General features: G+C 42.8%; 1 protein-coding gene across 10 annotated transcripts in view; it reads right to left on the bottom strand.

Moving 5' to 3' along the window:
• The window catches only part of SYNDIG1 (synapse differentiation inducing 1), a 172,596-nt gene that overhangs the window by 156,619 nt on the left and 676 nt on the right, over nt 1–15,301 (bottom strand). For 2 of the 10 annotated variants that reach the window (XM_029918551.1, XM_029918549.1), the window contains exon 2: nt 14,895–15,069. The exons of 4 other annotated variants lie outside the window; for them this stretch is intronic. The gene's annotated coding sequence lies outside the window, so the exon portion shown is untranslated. 4 more of the 10 variants (XM_029918555.1, XM_029918558.1, XM_029918554.1 and 1 more) reach the window with 4 other exon arrangements.

Here is a 15,301-nt window from a genome sequence, read left to right on the forward strand (position 1 = left end):
GGATTTGATTTACATTTTTCTGATAATTAGTGATGTTGAGCAATTTTTCAGGTACCTGTTGACCATTTGTATGTCTTCTTTGGAAAAATGTCCATTTTTAATTAAATTGTTTTTGTTGTTGTTGTTGAGTTGTATGAGTTTTTTATATATTTTGGGTACTAAACTCTTATCAGATGTATGATTTACAACCTCTCCCATATGGTAGGTTTCTTTTTCATTTTGTAGATGATTTCCTTTACTGTGAAGAAGCATTTAAGTTTGATATAATTCCACTTACTAACATTTGCTTTTGTTGTGAAATCCAAAAATCATTGCCAAGACCAATGTCAAGGAGGTGATTACCTACACTTTATTCTAGAAATTTTATAGCTTCAGGTCTTATGTTCACATCTTTTGCCCATTTTGAGTTAATTCCTCTGTATGGTATAAGACAGTGGTCTAGTTTTCCCAGCACCACCCACTAAAGAGATAGTTCTTTCACCATTATATATTCTTGGTTCCTCTGTCATAATTAATGGACTAAATATTTATTAATGGGCTCTCTATTCTGTTCCATTGATCTATGCATCTCTTTGTGCCAATATTATAGTGTTTTAATTATTATAGGTTTGTAATAGGGCTTGAAGTCAGGAAGTGTGATGTTTCCTGCTTTGTTTCTTTCTCAAGATTGCTTTGGCTATGCAGGGCCTTTTGTAGTTCCATAGAAATTTTAGGATTGTTTGTTCTCTATGTGAAAACTGCCATTGAAATTTTGATAGGGAGTGCAATGAATCTTTAGATTGTTTTATGTAGTATGGACATTTTAACAATACAAATTTTCTCAATTCATGTGCACAGATTATCTTTCCACTTATTTGTATCTTCTTCAGTTTCTATCATCAATGTCATATAGTTTTCAGTGTACAGGTCTTTCACCTCCATGGTTAAATATATTCATAGGTATTTTATCCTTTTTGATGCAATCATAATTTTTTTTCTTAATTTTTGTTTCTGATAGTTTGTTATTAGTGTCTAGAAAAGCATTAGATTTTTGTATATTTATTTTTTTATATCTTACAACTTTACTGATTTTGTGTGTGGGTCTGTGTGTCTGTGTGTGTAGGGTTTAGTGTTTTCTCTATATGATATCATATCACCTGCAAGTAGTGACCGTTTTACTTCTTTCCACTTTGGATGCCTTTTATTTCTTTGTCTTGTCTAATTTCTCTTGTTAGAACATCCACTATATTGAATAAAAGTGATGAGAATAGACATCCTTGTCTTTCCTTATCTTACAGGAAAGCTTTCAGCTTTTTTACTGTTGAGTATGATGTTAGCTGTGGACTCTTCATAGATGGTCTTTATTATGTTGAAATACGTTCCACTTACACTCATTTTGTGGAGAGGTTTTTATCACAAATGGATGTTGAATATTGACAAATGCATCTGCATTTTTCTACATTTATTTAGTCACATATTTTTTTCTCCCTCATTTTGTTAATGTAATATATCACATTGATTTGCAGATGTTGAATCATCCTTGCATCCCAGGGACAAATCCCACTCAATCATGATATATGGTTCTTTTAATGTATTGTTGAAGTCAGTTTGCTAATATTCTGTTGAGGATTTTTGCCTCTAAATTCAACAGAGATATTGTGAATTTCTTCTTGTGGCATCCTTGTCTAGTTTTGGCATCAGGTAGTGCTGACCTCATATAATGAGTTTGGAAGTGTTCTCCGTCTTCTTTATTGGAAGAGTTTGGGAAAGACTGGCATTAATTCTTCTTTAAATACTTGGTAGAATTATCAGTGAAGTCATCTGGTCCTGGAGTTCTGCTTTTGGAGATACTAGAATCTTATCATTTTGCAAATCTGGAATTCCATATCCATTAAACAATCCTCCCTCTTCCTTGTCCACCATCTCCTAGTAATCATTATTCTATATTTTGTATTTATGTATTTGACTTCTATAGGAACCTCATATAAACAGAATCATACAATATTTGTCTTTTTATGACTGGCTTATTTCACTTCATATAAATCCTCAAAGTTCATCCATGTTGTAGCATGTGTTGGAATTTTCCTCCTTCTTTTTTAATATTTGTTTATTTTTGAGAGAGAGAGAGAGACAGAGAGTGACAGAGTGCAAGCAGGGGAGGGGCAGAGAGAGAGGAAGACACAGAATCCAAAGCAGGCTTCAGGCTCTGAGCTATCAGCACAGAGCCTGATATGGGGCTCGAACTCACGAACCGCAAGATCATGACCTAAGCTGAAGTTGGACATCAACTGAATGAGCCACGCAGGTGCCCCTAATTTTCTTCCTTCTTAAGGCTAAATAATATTCCATTGTAGGTATATACCACATCCTTTTATTTTTTTATTTTTTTAATTTTAGTTAACATGCAGTGCAATATTGATTTCAGGAGTAGAATTCAGTAGAATTCAGTGATTTATCATTTACATACAAAACAGTGTTCATACCAACAAGTGTCCTCCTTAATACCCATCATCCATCTAGTCCATCTCCCTCATCTCCCACTTCCACCCACCTCCCTCCATCAACCCTCAGTTTGTTCTCTATCATTAAGAATATCTCTATCATTAAGAATATCATTAGGAATATCTCTATCATGTGGTTTGTTTCCCTCTCTCCTCTCTGTCCCACTTCCCATATGTTCACCTGTTTTATTTTTTAAATTTCTCATGAATGAAATCATATGGTATTTGTCTTTCTCTGATTAACTTATTTCACCTAGCATAATACATTCCAGTTCCAGCCATGTCACTGCAAATGACAAGATTTCATTCTTTCTGATGGCTGAGTAATATCCCATTGTATGTGTGTGTGTGTGCGTGTATACCGTATCTTCTTTATCCATTCATCAGTTGATGGACATTTGGGTTCTCTCCATAGTTTGGCTATTGTTGATAATACTGCTATAAATACTGTTGGGGATGCATGTACCCCTTCTAATTTGTATTTTTTTTATTCTTTGGGTAAATACCTAATAGTGCAATCGCTGGATCATAACTGAATTATAACTACTAAGTTATATTTTTAGTTTTTTGAGGAACCTCTATACTGTTCTCCAGAGTGGAGCACCAGTTTGCATTTCAACCAAAAGTGCAAGAGGGTTCCCCTTTCTCTGCATCCTTGTCAACACCTGTTGTTTCCTGTGTTGTTAATTTTAGCCATTCTGACAGGTATGAGGTGGTATTTCATCGTACACCACATGCTTTTATATCAATCCATCCATCATTGGAGATTTGGACTGCATACTTGGACTTTACCTCTTGGGTGTTATGAATAACATTGCTATTAACACGATTATGCAAATATCTCTTCAAGATTGTGCTTTCAACTCTTTAGGAAATATACTCAGAAATGAGATTGCTGGATCGTATTGTAATTCTATGTTTATTTTTTGAGGAACATCCATACTATTTTCCACAGCAACTGCACCATTTTACAGTCCCACCGGCAAGTGCACAAGACTTCCAATTCCTCCATAACCTTGCCAACACTTATTATTTGCTCTTTTTTAAATGTTATAATAGACATCCTAAGGGGTATAGTTTTGATGCCCAGTTTTATTATCTGGGAGGATGATCCCTCCTTCATTCCTCTTCACTTAAATAAACTTAGCATCATAGCCTGATTATTTTTTCATGAGGATTTGAATAATTGTGTCAAGTTCAAAAAGCAATTATAACATCAGGATTCTGACTGAAATGGCATTAAACTTATAAATTAACTTGGTGAAAATAATTTCATCTTGTTACTATTGAGTGTTCTTATCCAGGAGCATTGTATTTCTCTACATTTATTCAAGTCTTCTCTTATTCCATGAGTAAAAGTCAACAGTTATTCTGTATGGCTCCTACATATTTTTTTGCCAAAATCATTTCCAGGTATCTCCTACTTTGGTTGTTTTGCTAATGTCACACCAGAACAGGGTGGAACCAGGTAACAAGGAAGCCCAGAGGCAGGGACACTGAACTTTGAGGGAAGGGCACCAGGTATGGCCAAGCTGAGCCTTAAAGAAGATTAGAAGGAGGTGGCAATCAATATGTGGAGAGGCATGAAAACATGTTGTATGTGGGTGGGGGCAGGAGTGGTTCTGGGAACCTACAGAGTTGGGGAAGAAGCTGGAGAGTGGACAGGAATGTCATGGACAGCCTGCCATTCTCCCCAGGCAGCCTTCCTAATTCACTGGAGATGAAAAGCCAACTAAAGCCTTTGAGATGAGATGCGCAATTTAGAAAGCTCAGTCTTCTAACAGTCCTGGAGGTTAGAATTGAGAAGCACATGGGAGCAGGTAAGGAGACCTTGAAAGAAGCTGCTGAGAAAACCTGGAAGGAGGTGAATATCCAGATGGGGCTAATGGTGGAAGATATGCAAGGGAGAGGTAAAAAATATTGAGAAGACAAGAAATCTGTTGACAAGGAAGAGGTAGGAGCCTAAGAGGTGAGGAGTTTTCTGGAGTGGATATCTAGGTCCTTGTGTGTTATCATCAGAGGAAGGGCATGGGCAGGGAATGTGAGGGCCTAGGGAAGGCAGAGGGAGGTTCTCTGAGCCTGACACCACCAAGGGAGAACTAGTGGGCATGTGGATAGATAAGGCTGAGCCTCGGGAGGGTTTAGGGATAGAGAAAGAAATCTTGGAGCTAGCTGCATGTAAATTACTGCCAAAAGTGAAATCATAGGACAGTTGAGTTAGGTAGAGTATGGAGAGTATGAAAAACAGTGGGCTTCTGTCAGGGCTCAGCCCATTCTGCCAGAAAAGTCCTGGTCAGTGAAATCAAGGAGGGTCAAGGAGGGGAAGGAAGAGTCAGAAAAGAAGAAAGTGAACAGTCAGGACTGTGCTCCCAAAATATCCTCCAGGGCTAACCCACACCACAGTGCAGACAGAGTCCCTTTGATTGTGCTACAAGATACAATGGAGTTCCTCTGTGTTTCACTCTTTAAGAAAGGCACCAACTTAGTCTTAAGGAGAGAAACATAAGGAATGGATAGAGTCCAACTCACCAAAATATATTCCTGAAATATATAAAGTTCTGAATACAAATGCCAGGAAGACCAACATTTCTGTGTAGCGCTGAAGGAGACCGGACATTTGCATCTTCTGGGAAAAGCCTAGAGTGCCTATAAGGTCTGGCTAGCCAAACTTCTGTCCTATTTACTTTGTTTTTTATGTTCTCTATAAATGTCTGGGGCTCATGGCATTTAGAAGAAATGGGCTTTCCCCCTACACTGTTATATATTCTGCAGGAAATTTCTGTTCTGGACTTTTCTAGGCACACAACTTCCTGATCTGGCCTAACCCAATATCCCCTTCCCCCACACCATGGGTCACAGTTTGCTGACTTGCTCTGGGCACTATCCTCCAAGGAAACCATCTTTTAAAAAGCACAGATGGAGAAATGACCTAATTACATTTTGTCCTCTGTGGGCTTTGTTGCCAAATGGAAGTGTCTGCCTCTGTTTGTCTGTCCAACTATTGCATAGGATATGTTATTGTCTTAGGACAATACACCAGATACTAGCAATGCCAAAATAACTGAGTATCATGAGTGAGAAAACACAATCTTTAGGGACAAACACAGAAACAAATAAACAAATAAACCCTAATGACTCACAAGTCCATGCACAGAGGCCCAGCAGTGAAAGATCACAGAGCAACTGGAGTAACCCCTCTGGGTCTCATCCCACCAAGTGAGCGCATCTCAGGAGTTTGCTAAGGAAATGAAATGGCATAATACACACATTTCAAATCTTCATCCCTCCCCTCCCTCCTCTTCCCTTCCTTCTTCATCTTTCCTAGGAGAGAGACACAGATACTACAAGAAGGCATGAGCAGTAGAAGGCATCCTTTGGTTATCCTGGTAATCCTCATGACAAACACCAAATAAGCTCTGCAAACCTGAATCCGGCCCTTCATACCTCAGCTTACACTGCTTCTGCAAATTTGTTCATTCCCCTCCATTTCATCTAGAAACCAGAGAGTGAGGCTTCCCCTTTCAATGCAGCTGGCCCCACTTTCGGTGGGGTGCAACACCTTCCCTGACAAGAGATGGAATGTGGAGGTTCACCATTCATGGAGTGGTATTCATGTCCAGCTCTGAGAGTCAAATCCTGAGGTCAGGAAGGCTAGAAGACTTCATTGGTGTCGTAGGTCCTGAAGGGCTAGCCTCTGGCATCTGGAATATCTGTAGCCATGCAGAAGTGAGGTCATTCTTTACTCTGGTCATGGTCCAGGGCTCGGCTTTCATGAGCCCCTGCATCACTTACCCCTCACTCCCAGACAGCCTCAATTTCCACTGAAGTGCTAATACTCTAGAGCCCATGGCTGCCTCCAACCCCTCCTCTGGTCCCCAAGACACACTATAGTCAAAAGGAAGTAGGTGGCTGTGTGCCCCATCAAGACTCACTGTCTCCCACTCTCCCTGCTGGTCAGGCTTCTGTCATCAGCCACAAATACAGTCTGGAAACTCATGGTCATCATGGAGTGCACCTTCTGCTCCTAAAGTAGGCCTATTTCACCTTGACACTGCCACTCCCCAGTATCTGGCATGCAGAGAGCACACATACCTAGGCCTCTGGACCCTCACCTGGAAGGAGAGACCCCTTCTAGGTCTGAGGATGACATTCCCAGAGAGGTCAAATGTCTTTCTCCTGGGAGGTGACAAGGCAAGCCCAGGCGTATCAATCCTGAGCATGGGGTTGCCTGTCAGGAGCAGAGAAGCTTGAGGCTGTGGGGCCTAGTCCTAGAGTCAGGGAGTGTGGTATGGGAAGGCCCTCAGAAGTTACCAGAAGGATCTACTGGTTCATCTGGGTGCCTGAGGGCCTGGGGTCCCTCCCACCAGGCAAAGCTTCTCCAGCCCTAGAAGTGAGCCTAAAATTGGATGTAACTTGCAGTTCTAAATTAGACTAGGTGACTGACTATCTGAAGGTCATCAGAAACCTTTGACAGTACCAACGGATATTAAAATAGCTAGAGCACAAGACATGGGGAGGTAGGAAAGTTCTACATGGGTTATAGCTCAACTAACTCATCCTTTCTCAGGGAGTCACCAGGAATTCCTTTGCTCACACCATCTGTGAGTTTGGTTGCTACAGTGCTAAATGCACAGAACAGCTGGAGACAGGCAGTGCTGAACTCTGAGTGGAACATAATGGCAGTGGACCATCAATCGGAGGTAGTCTTTGCCTACAAAGGAGTTTCCAACTGGGGGAAGGCAAAAGGGGAACACTAATGGAGGAAGGAGGTGCCAGCCAGGTGGCATTCCAAAACATGAACTTTCCAAAATAGAATGGTGATGTCATGAAGTTCTCAAACATGGGAAAACATCTCTGGTCTGGCAAAGAAAGAGGGTGTTTGAGGCTGGACCATGGTCAAACAGTAACAGAGAGAAGGTACTGCCATGCTGGTCATACCTTGCACTAGGGCCACTCACTGAGTTGACATGTACCATGTGATCCTGTTGGCCTGCAATGAACAACACACAGAGTAATTACTGGAATCTGTACTGGAAATATATGTTTGGGACTGAAGAGTCTGAAGTACATATTTTTCCTGGAAAGGTACTTGGCAAACCAGCTCTCGAGGCCTACTATCAGGAAAGGAAACTACATTATTCTGCACATTTTGAACAAACACATTTTTCCTCATGTCTTAGAATAGATTGTGATATTACAAAATATATTCAATGCTCCTATTCACAGTTAATATATCTACACCAAGAACATTCAGATTAGCAATTGTGCAAATAAATATTACACAAGAGGACCCCAACAAGAAGGGTCATGGGGCATGACAGAAGAACTAAGACCATTAAATCAGTTACCACCCACCCCTCCCATTCTGAGTTACTGAGTGGGACACTGCTATAGGCTGCATGGCCCTTACTGAGCCCAGACACAGTTACAAGAGATTTCCAACAAGAACCCCGATGATCTAATTCTGAATAAAGAACAACAAAGCAGTTACCCCCTTGCAAAGGTGGGACCCTTATGTCTACGGCTTAAAAAAATCAATATAAGAATAAAAGGAAGAGAATGAACTTATAAATAATAAAACAGATGATTCTCCTTTACTTAAAATGGGCTTTTACCAGAAACCCAGCTTTGTGAAGGAATTTAGAGTACTGTACTACGTGGCAGTACTGATAATGAATGTACTGTGTCTCTGGGTTTAGTGTACAAAAAAAAAAGCTGTGGAATAATATGCCTATTAATTAATCCACTCATAGTGCTTTGTGGAGAAACAGCTTATTCCAAAGAGCATTATGGGAAAGGAAAATGACTGGGGGAGAAAAGTGAAAATAGGATTGCATACAGGCAAGAGACACTGGAATATATTTCAGGACTGGGCTGGGAGTGAAGGGGCTGACCAATGCAGGGTCCTGTCCACTGTCTATGTGCACAGGGGCTACAGGAGACCTAGGGCTATTAAAATACAACTATGAATTTCTGAGTGGCTCTCAAAATATGCCCACAAATGTCTGAGCTACTAGCACAAGCCATACCCTGCATTTAGGTGGCGCACACTGTTTATTTGTCACATCTCAACTTTTCTTACTACCATACAGGACACAGCCCCATTATCCCAATGGGTAAACACAAGGTCCCTTCTACAGGAAACTCTTATGGTTAAGGGGCTGAGATTTCAGGTATTAAGGTTGTTTCAGGTATTAAGATTGCCTTCAGAAATGCTCCTCTTGATCCCTGGTTTCACTTTTTGCAGTTTTATTTACATACTATCAACTGAGGTCCAGAAGTAGATGACCCTCTTACCGACATATAGTGAGAAGGTCAACGGTAGCCTATATCATGATGCCTACACCATTTGCCTCACTTCATCTCATCGCCTGGGCATGCTATCATCTCACATCATCACAGCAAGGGTGAGTACAGTTCACTATGATATTTTGAGAGAGAGAGACTGCATCCACATAACTGTTATTACAGTATGTTTTTATAATTGTTTTGTTTTACTATTAGCTATTGTTGTTAATCTCTTCCTGTGTATAACTGATAAATTAAACTTTACCATAGATATGTACAGAATGTATGTATAGGAAAAAAATGTAGTGTATAGAGGGCTTGGTACTATTCACTGTTAGAGGCATCCACAGGGTGTCTTGGAATGCATCCCCTGCAAATAAGAGAGCGCTGTATTTAAAGGCAATTTTAGACACTGCAAATAACAAAAGAATTAGCAGCTCTCAATGGTAGGATGAGTTGGGCATCCTCTGGGTCCATTCTAATGCTACATAGAACCTGATGCCACCCCTCAGCAGTACGACAGGGTTTGCTAATCCTGTCCCAGGACTTAATCCCATTAGGACCCCCAAAGCAACCTCCTTATTTCAAACACCTACACCAGCTTTATGTCTGTGCCACCAAGGTCTAAGAATAAGATCATAAGAATAAGTTAAAACTGCATATTGTACACATAAGAGAAAGGTGAGTTTATGTAACATGTTTTTTCTTTGCTTCCCTAAGCAAAGGTGAAGCTTTAGGATATTTGAGGTAAAATATACTTTTCTCTTTCCGAAGTATCTTTAGTTTAAAGTTGAGGCAATGGAATGTTTGTTGTTCTGACTATCTGAAATGTTTGTTTGCTTTTTTGGTTTGTTTTGAACACTGACATTCCCCATTCAAGAAGATTAAAGAAGGGACAGATGGGAGATACATTTGAAAGTAGTTAACCAGTGAGATCGAAGGCTTGAGAAGCAATACTTTTAAAAATAGGCATTTAGAAGCACCTGGGTAGCTCAGTTGGTTAAGCATCTGACTCTTGATTTTAGCTCAGGTCATGATCTCACTGTTGTTCATGAGATCAAGCCCTGAGTCAGGCTCTGCACTAATAGTGAAGAGTCTGCTTGGGATTCTCTCCTCACCCTCTCTCTCTGTCCCTCCCCTGCTTGTTCTCTCTCTCTCTCTCTCTCAAAATAAATAAATAAATATTAATAAAATAAAATAGGAATTTAAACTAAGTGGGCCCTTTCTGAAAGAATCACCATACAATCAGTAAATCCCTCTGTTCCTTCTTCCTCAGAGTCACATCCCCTAAATGCTACCACATTATAGCATTATCGAGACCTAAATTTCAAATGTCTGTGAACACAAGAATCAATTGAGAACTAAAAACTCTAAATGTTTCACACCAACTGAACATTGATTTGAACTTCAAGGGCAAAACTCCCCATCTTTCTGTAATGATGTTAATTGAACTCCTAGATAAATCCTTCTCATGCAAGTAAATATGCAAAGCTGTCCCCTGGGCTAGTCTAAAGTACGCGTTCACAAGCAGCTTTTATTTTCATTATTTTCTACACATGTATATTGTTTCCTGGTCATGTTATTCTTGGTTCTAACAGTTATCTTAAATCCCAATGCTTATTTGTTCAGTATTTTATTTAATGCAACTTAACGGGTTATTATAAAATTATGTAAGATGACATGGACTTTTGATCTAAGTAAAGTTTGTAACTTAAATTACCATGTACTTTGTGGTTTGTTGATAGTCTGCTTCAGAATGTTTTCTCCTAGAGAACATGAAGCATGTAATTTCTTAAATGTGATATGAGTCTAAATTGAGTTGTGTTAAGGGTATATTTCTGCTCACAAGCCTTTCCTGTACATTCCCTCTCAACTCCCTGATATGAACATCTACACTACTCAAAAACATTCCCACATGAGAACACAGGCTCGCAAGGATAAGCACACAATGTTCCCACTCTGACTCTTGTTGCAGGTGCAGATGCAGAGCATGGCCTGGGCTCACTCTGAGCACTCAGAGGGCCATGGGGAAGGGGAGTTGCAACTTCACCTGAAGAGATGTGCAGTTAAGACATCAAAGTGTTCTCAATCCTGCCTTCCCCATTTTAAAAAACTGTGCCAACCATAAACACTGTTTTCAAAATCCCAAAAAGCAGATGAAAAGAAACAGAAGAAGCTCAGCAAAGCTAAGTGAAGGCTCTAAAATACCCAAACAAGCAAGTAGCAGTCTCCTCATAGGCCCTCTAGGAGAAGCCTGTTGGGTGGGAAGCCAGAGGACTGGGAAAATCCCAAACCACCCCCACTGTCCTCCCTGTACATCCAGCTGAAATCCAGTACACTGGCTGGCAAAGAAGATCCATGGAGATCTGATTATAGCCCAGTGCCTGAGAAAGTCACCCAGTCCTTCTTTAAAACACATTTATGAAGGGCACCTGGGTGGCTCAGTCAGTTAAGTGTTCAGCTCTTGCTTTTGGATCAGGGCATGATCTCAGTTTGTGACTTCGAGCTCCACATGGGGCTCTGCATTGATAGTGTGGAGCCTGCTTAGGATTCTCTCTGTTCCTCTTTCCCTCTCTCCCTCCCTCCCTCTCTCTCTCAAAATAAACAAATAAACCTTCCTTATAATTTAAAAAACAGATATATGAACTCTCAGGAATAACTGGAAAATGTCTAAGTATCATGCACGGAGAATGCTGAAAAACACATTTGTTAAAAACCACTTGCTATTACCTTCATTATTCCAGTTTTGGTGACACAGGCAGGGACCTGGTAAGCCAATCTTCAATGTTTGGGATATTTAATATATACATATCTTCAACATTTTGTTTTTTTCACATATTAGCACAATGTCTCCAGTATGGTGATGCCAAGTCAAAAGCTATGGCTCCAATACCAAATCATATCAGCATGTTTTAGCAAAACAGCCTCAGGACTTCCCATTGAACGAACAGGCTGTGTTGCCACTCATTTAGCTTCACTGCTTTGCTGATGCTGACTAATGAGCATCCCACCCTTAAATCTTTGCCACCTTTGCCCACTTACTCAAGGAATTTTGCTAGTAAGATAAAGTCTGCTCAAGCTACAGGTCATAGCATTGCAATCCGTCCATATGGGTCATGAGAATCTCCAGTGTGTGTGGGAGCCCTGCAAAGGCCAAAGTGAGGGGCTCAGGGCCATGCTGGTATCGTAGAAAGTTATGGTTTTGGCTCAGTCGGTTAAGTGTCTGACTTTGGCCCAGGTCATGATCTCACAGTTCGTGAGTTCAGGTCCCCTGTCGGGCTCTGTGCTGACAGCTTTGGATTCTGTGTCTCTCTTTCTCTCAGACCCTCCCTGCTCGTGTTCTCTCACTCTCTTTCTCTCTCTCTCAAAAATAAATCATCATTAAAAATTTTTTAAAAAGACAGTTAAGGTTTTATTTAAAACTGCTCACTAACAGGATGGTTTTCATATTATGAGAGGTTAACTAAGGATGCCTTTAAGTAATGCACTTCATAAAGGTATTCAAAAGTCTGACTGAATCCTCCAAGAACATTGACAATTTTTAGGAACAGCTTTTATTTGAAGGGAAGGCACAGAGGTGGCAGGGTGGGAAGGAATCATGTAGGAATGTGGGGGGAGCACCCTCCCATTGTCTCTAGAGGCCCCCATGCTATTCCCCCTCCAGCCAACAGAAACCACACTTGAGCTCAAATCTGAGCAAGCAGTGTCTTGCCAGAGGGTGCACCAGATGTGACTGGTGTGATAACCAAACATTTATTTTCTAATTGAGAGATGAATTGAGAGATTCACTAGTGCTCATGGACCCCAGAATAGCACCAACTAGTGTCTTGGAGACAAAAGTTACATAAGAAAATACCTTTTTATTCTCTTATAATAGAAACAACTGCCTAGAAAATACAGGTCAGAGTTAATGAGAAAGATGAGTCAAGTCCAGTGTGTAGCACTTTTAATTTATGTCATGCTAAATGTAGAATTAATTACTTGCCTATGATTTATGAATTGAGTTTAAAGTTTTTACCCCCCAAAAAATTCTTTTGCCTCTCATGGTTCAGCTGGAATCTTGTTTATTCCCTGAATATCAACTGGGATAAATCAAATCTAATGGTTTCAAATGTCTCTTTTTCTCAGGATCTAGATTTCTTTTTCCTCCTTCAATCCCCTCATGCCTCAGGGAACAAGGGGTAGTTTGACTACCCCAAATTTCCTATTTTAAGATCGCATAGGTTCTAATGGAGTCATTTAAAGAAGTGGTTTCTGGTGATAGGTGAAATGGAATGAAATATCAACTGGAGATCATTGGGGTTTCATTTAGAGATGAGGTGGGCTTGGAATGGGTTTGTTTGTTTTTTTAAATTTTCATCAAACACAGCCTCCAAAACTTCTGAGGAGAGGTGGTTAAAAAGAGGCCAGGGCATGGGTGGCTCAGTCAGTTAAGCGTCAGACTCTGGCTCAGGTCATGATCTTGTGGTTTTGTGGGTTTGAGCCCCACATCGAGCTCTGTGCTGACAGCCCCGAGCCTGGAGCCTGCTTTGGATTCTGTGTCTCCCTCCCTCTCTGCCCCTCCCCTGCTCAGGCTCTGTCTCTCAAAAATAAATAAACATTAAAAAATTTTTTTTAAATAATAAAAAGAGGCCAGGGCAGAGGGTCAGTGAGTGTGGTACTAGATGAGGGGTACAGCGGGGGTTCAACGTATTATTTACTCAACTTTGGTGTACTACCGAAATTTTCAATAAAATAAAACTTTAAGCATAGATTTTCCTATTTTTCCCCTTTATTCAACAAGGCCTTCTTGATTAAGGCGTTTCCATTTTTTTGCAGTAGGTGGGGGCGGGGTGGGAGAGGGCATCAGACCAGCTACCATTTACTCCTTGAAAAGGTGCTGGGGTGTTGGAGAGGGAGGGAAGGAAGGTGGAGGGCTCTTCCTCACACCCTCTCACAGGCCTGGCACCTGTGGTCTGATCTCCAAAAAAGACACTCCACACAACCAGGCAGACAGCATGCAATAATTCATCCGAAAATTTGGCTCCAGCTACTTCCTGTCCTAGCTAGAAGGGACATCAGACTGCCGCGGCGCCACCTCCGTGGCATGTCTTCAGTTCTGCTGCTGTGAGGATTTTTGAGACGGACCCCTCTCGGAGGAGGACCACGTCCCAGCACCACGCAGACTGTCCTGGCAATCACACCTCAGCAAGGAAAAGTTGGCCCGCTCTGGGGTTCCTTGCCAGGCTGCTCACCCCACAGGCTGCAGGTCTGTGCACCATGCCTCTCCCTTTGGGCTCTGACTAAACACGCCGGCCAGTAGGAGGGAAACGGACAGACACACAGACACGCGAGCACTCACCACCGCCTGAGACTGATTCTAACCAGAAAATGGAGCCCACCCACTCTTTATCCCTCAAAACAGCCAAGTCCTCGGCTTCTTTCTGCTGCACCGAACACCGGGACGGGGCCAGAGAAGGCGCAGACATGGAGTCCCGGCCACTAACCCAGCAGCGCCGGCGCATCTGACGCCGCAGAAAGGCTCAGCTCACCTGAAGTCTGGCTACGAGGCGCCACGACTCTGCGTTCAAGGGGCTCTCCCCACTAAGGAAATGAAGGCGACCAGATGATGCCTTCCTCTAGTCTTTCAGAAAAGCCAAGTGACCCCACTGGCAATCTCCCAAAAGCAAGGATGCAAGCGCCCACTCTATTGGAGTCTTGCAGACAACGCACAGCAGTCAAAGCCCCTTCCCTAAGAAAAGTGCCCAACTCTGCCTGTAATCCATTCATTTCTCTGCAGCTCGAAGAGCGCACACCAAGAGGCAGAAATCATGCCTAAGGAAATCGAGAGAGAACTTGATCCCCCAAAGCGCATCCATTCACTCTGCGCCTCTCTGTCCCCTCTCTGCGCCGGGATGGCGGCTCCCAAGGTTGCAGGCTGTCTCGGCTGCCAGGGACCAGACAGCTCGAGGACTCGGGGTCTCCAGGAGTTCCCACCTCCGCCCTGGTCCCGGGATGGGAGTCCCCATCCCAATGCGCTCGCACGCTCGCCTTCCCTTTTCCCTACGTTTGGCGAAGGCAATTAAGCCGTTCCCTTCCCGGTCCCAGTTGGATCTAGGTCCCCAGCTCCGCGGCTGCCCCACTCACCAGCCCCTGCTGGTCTCCTTTGGGTCGCTTCAGGGGGTCTCCCAAACCTGCAGAGCCAATGCCAGCCGCGCACCGTCACGGCCTTGGGCAGTCCCGCTCCACTGCGCTCCCAGGTCTAGGTCTCACTGGCTCCCACCGACTTCGCAAAACAGCACCTCCGCGTCGCCCCGGTTGCCTGGGGTGGCGAGGCGCCAAGCTGCAGCCGGGGCTCACTGCACCCGGTCCCTTCCTCCGCATCTTCTTTGACCGCTCCGCTCTCCCCACGCTGCCGGAGACCCCGCGCCTCCTAGGTCCCTCCACTGCGACCACCCGGACTCACCGCGGGCGTCGTGCAGCCGCTGGGTAGGCGCGCTCCGAGGCGGAGCCTGGGCGCCCTCCCGCGCGAGGGCCGCCTCCAGGGCCCGCCG

Source organism: Suricata suricatta, chromosome 12, assembly GCF_006229205.1.
Source record: "Suricata suricatta isolate VVHF042 chromosome 12, meerkat_22Aug2017_6uvM2_HiC, whole genome shotgun sequence".
Taxonomy (NCBI): domain Eukaryota; kingdom Metazoa; phylum Chordata; class Mammalia; order Carnivora; family Herpestidae; genus Suricata; species Suricata suricatta.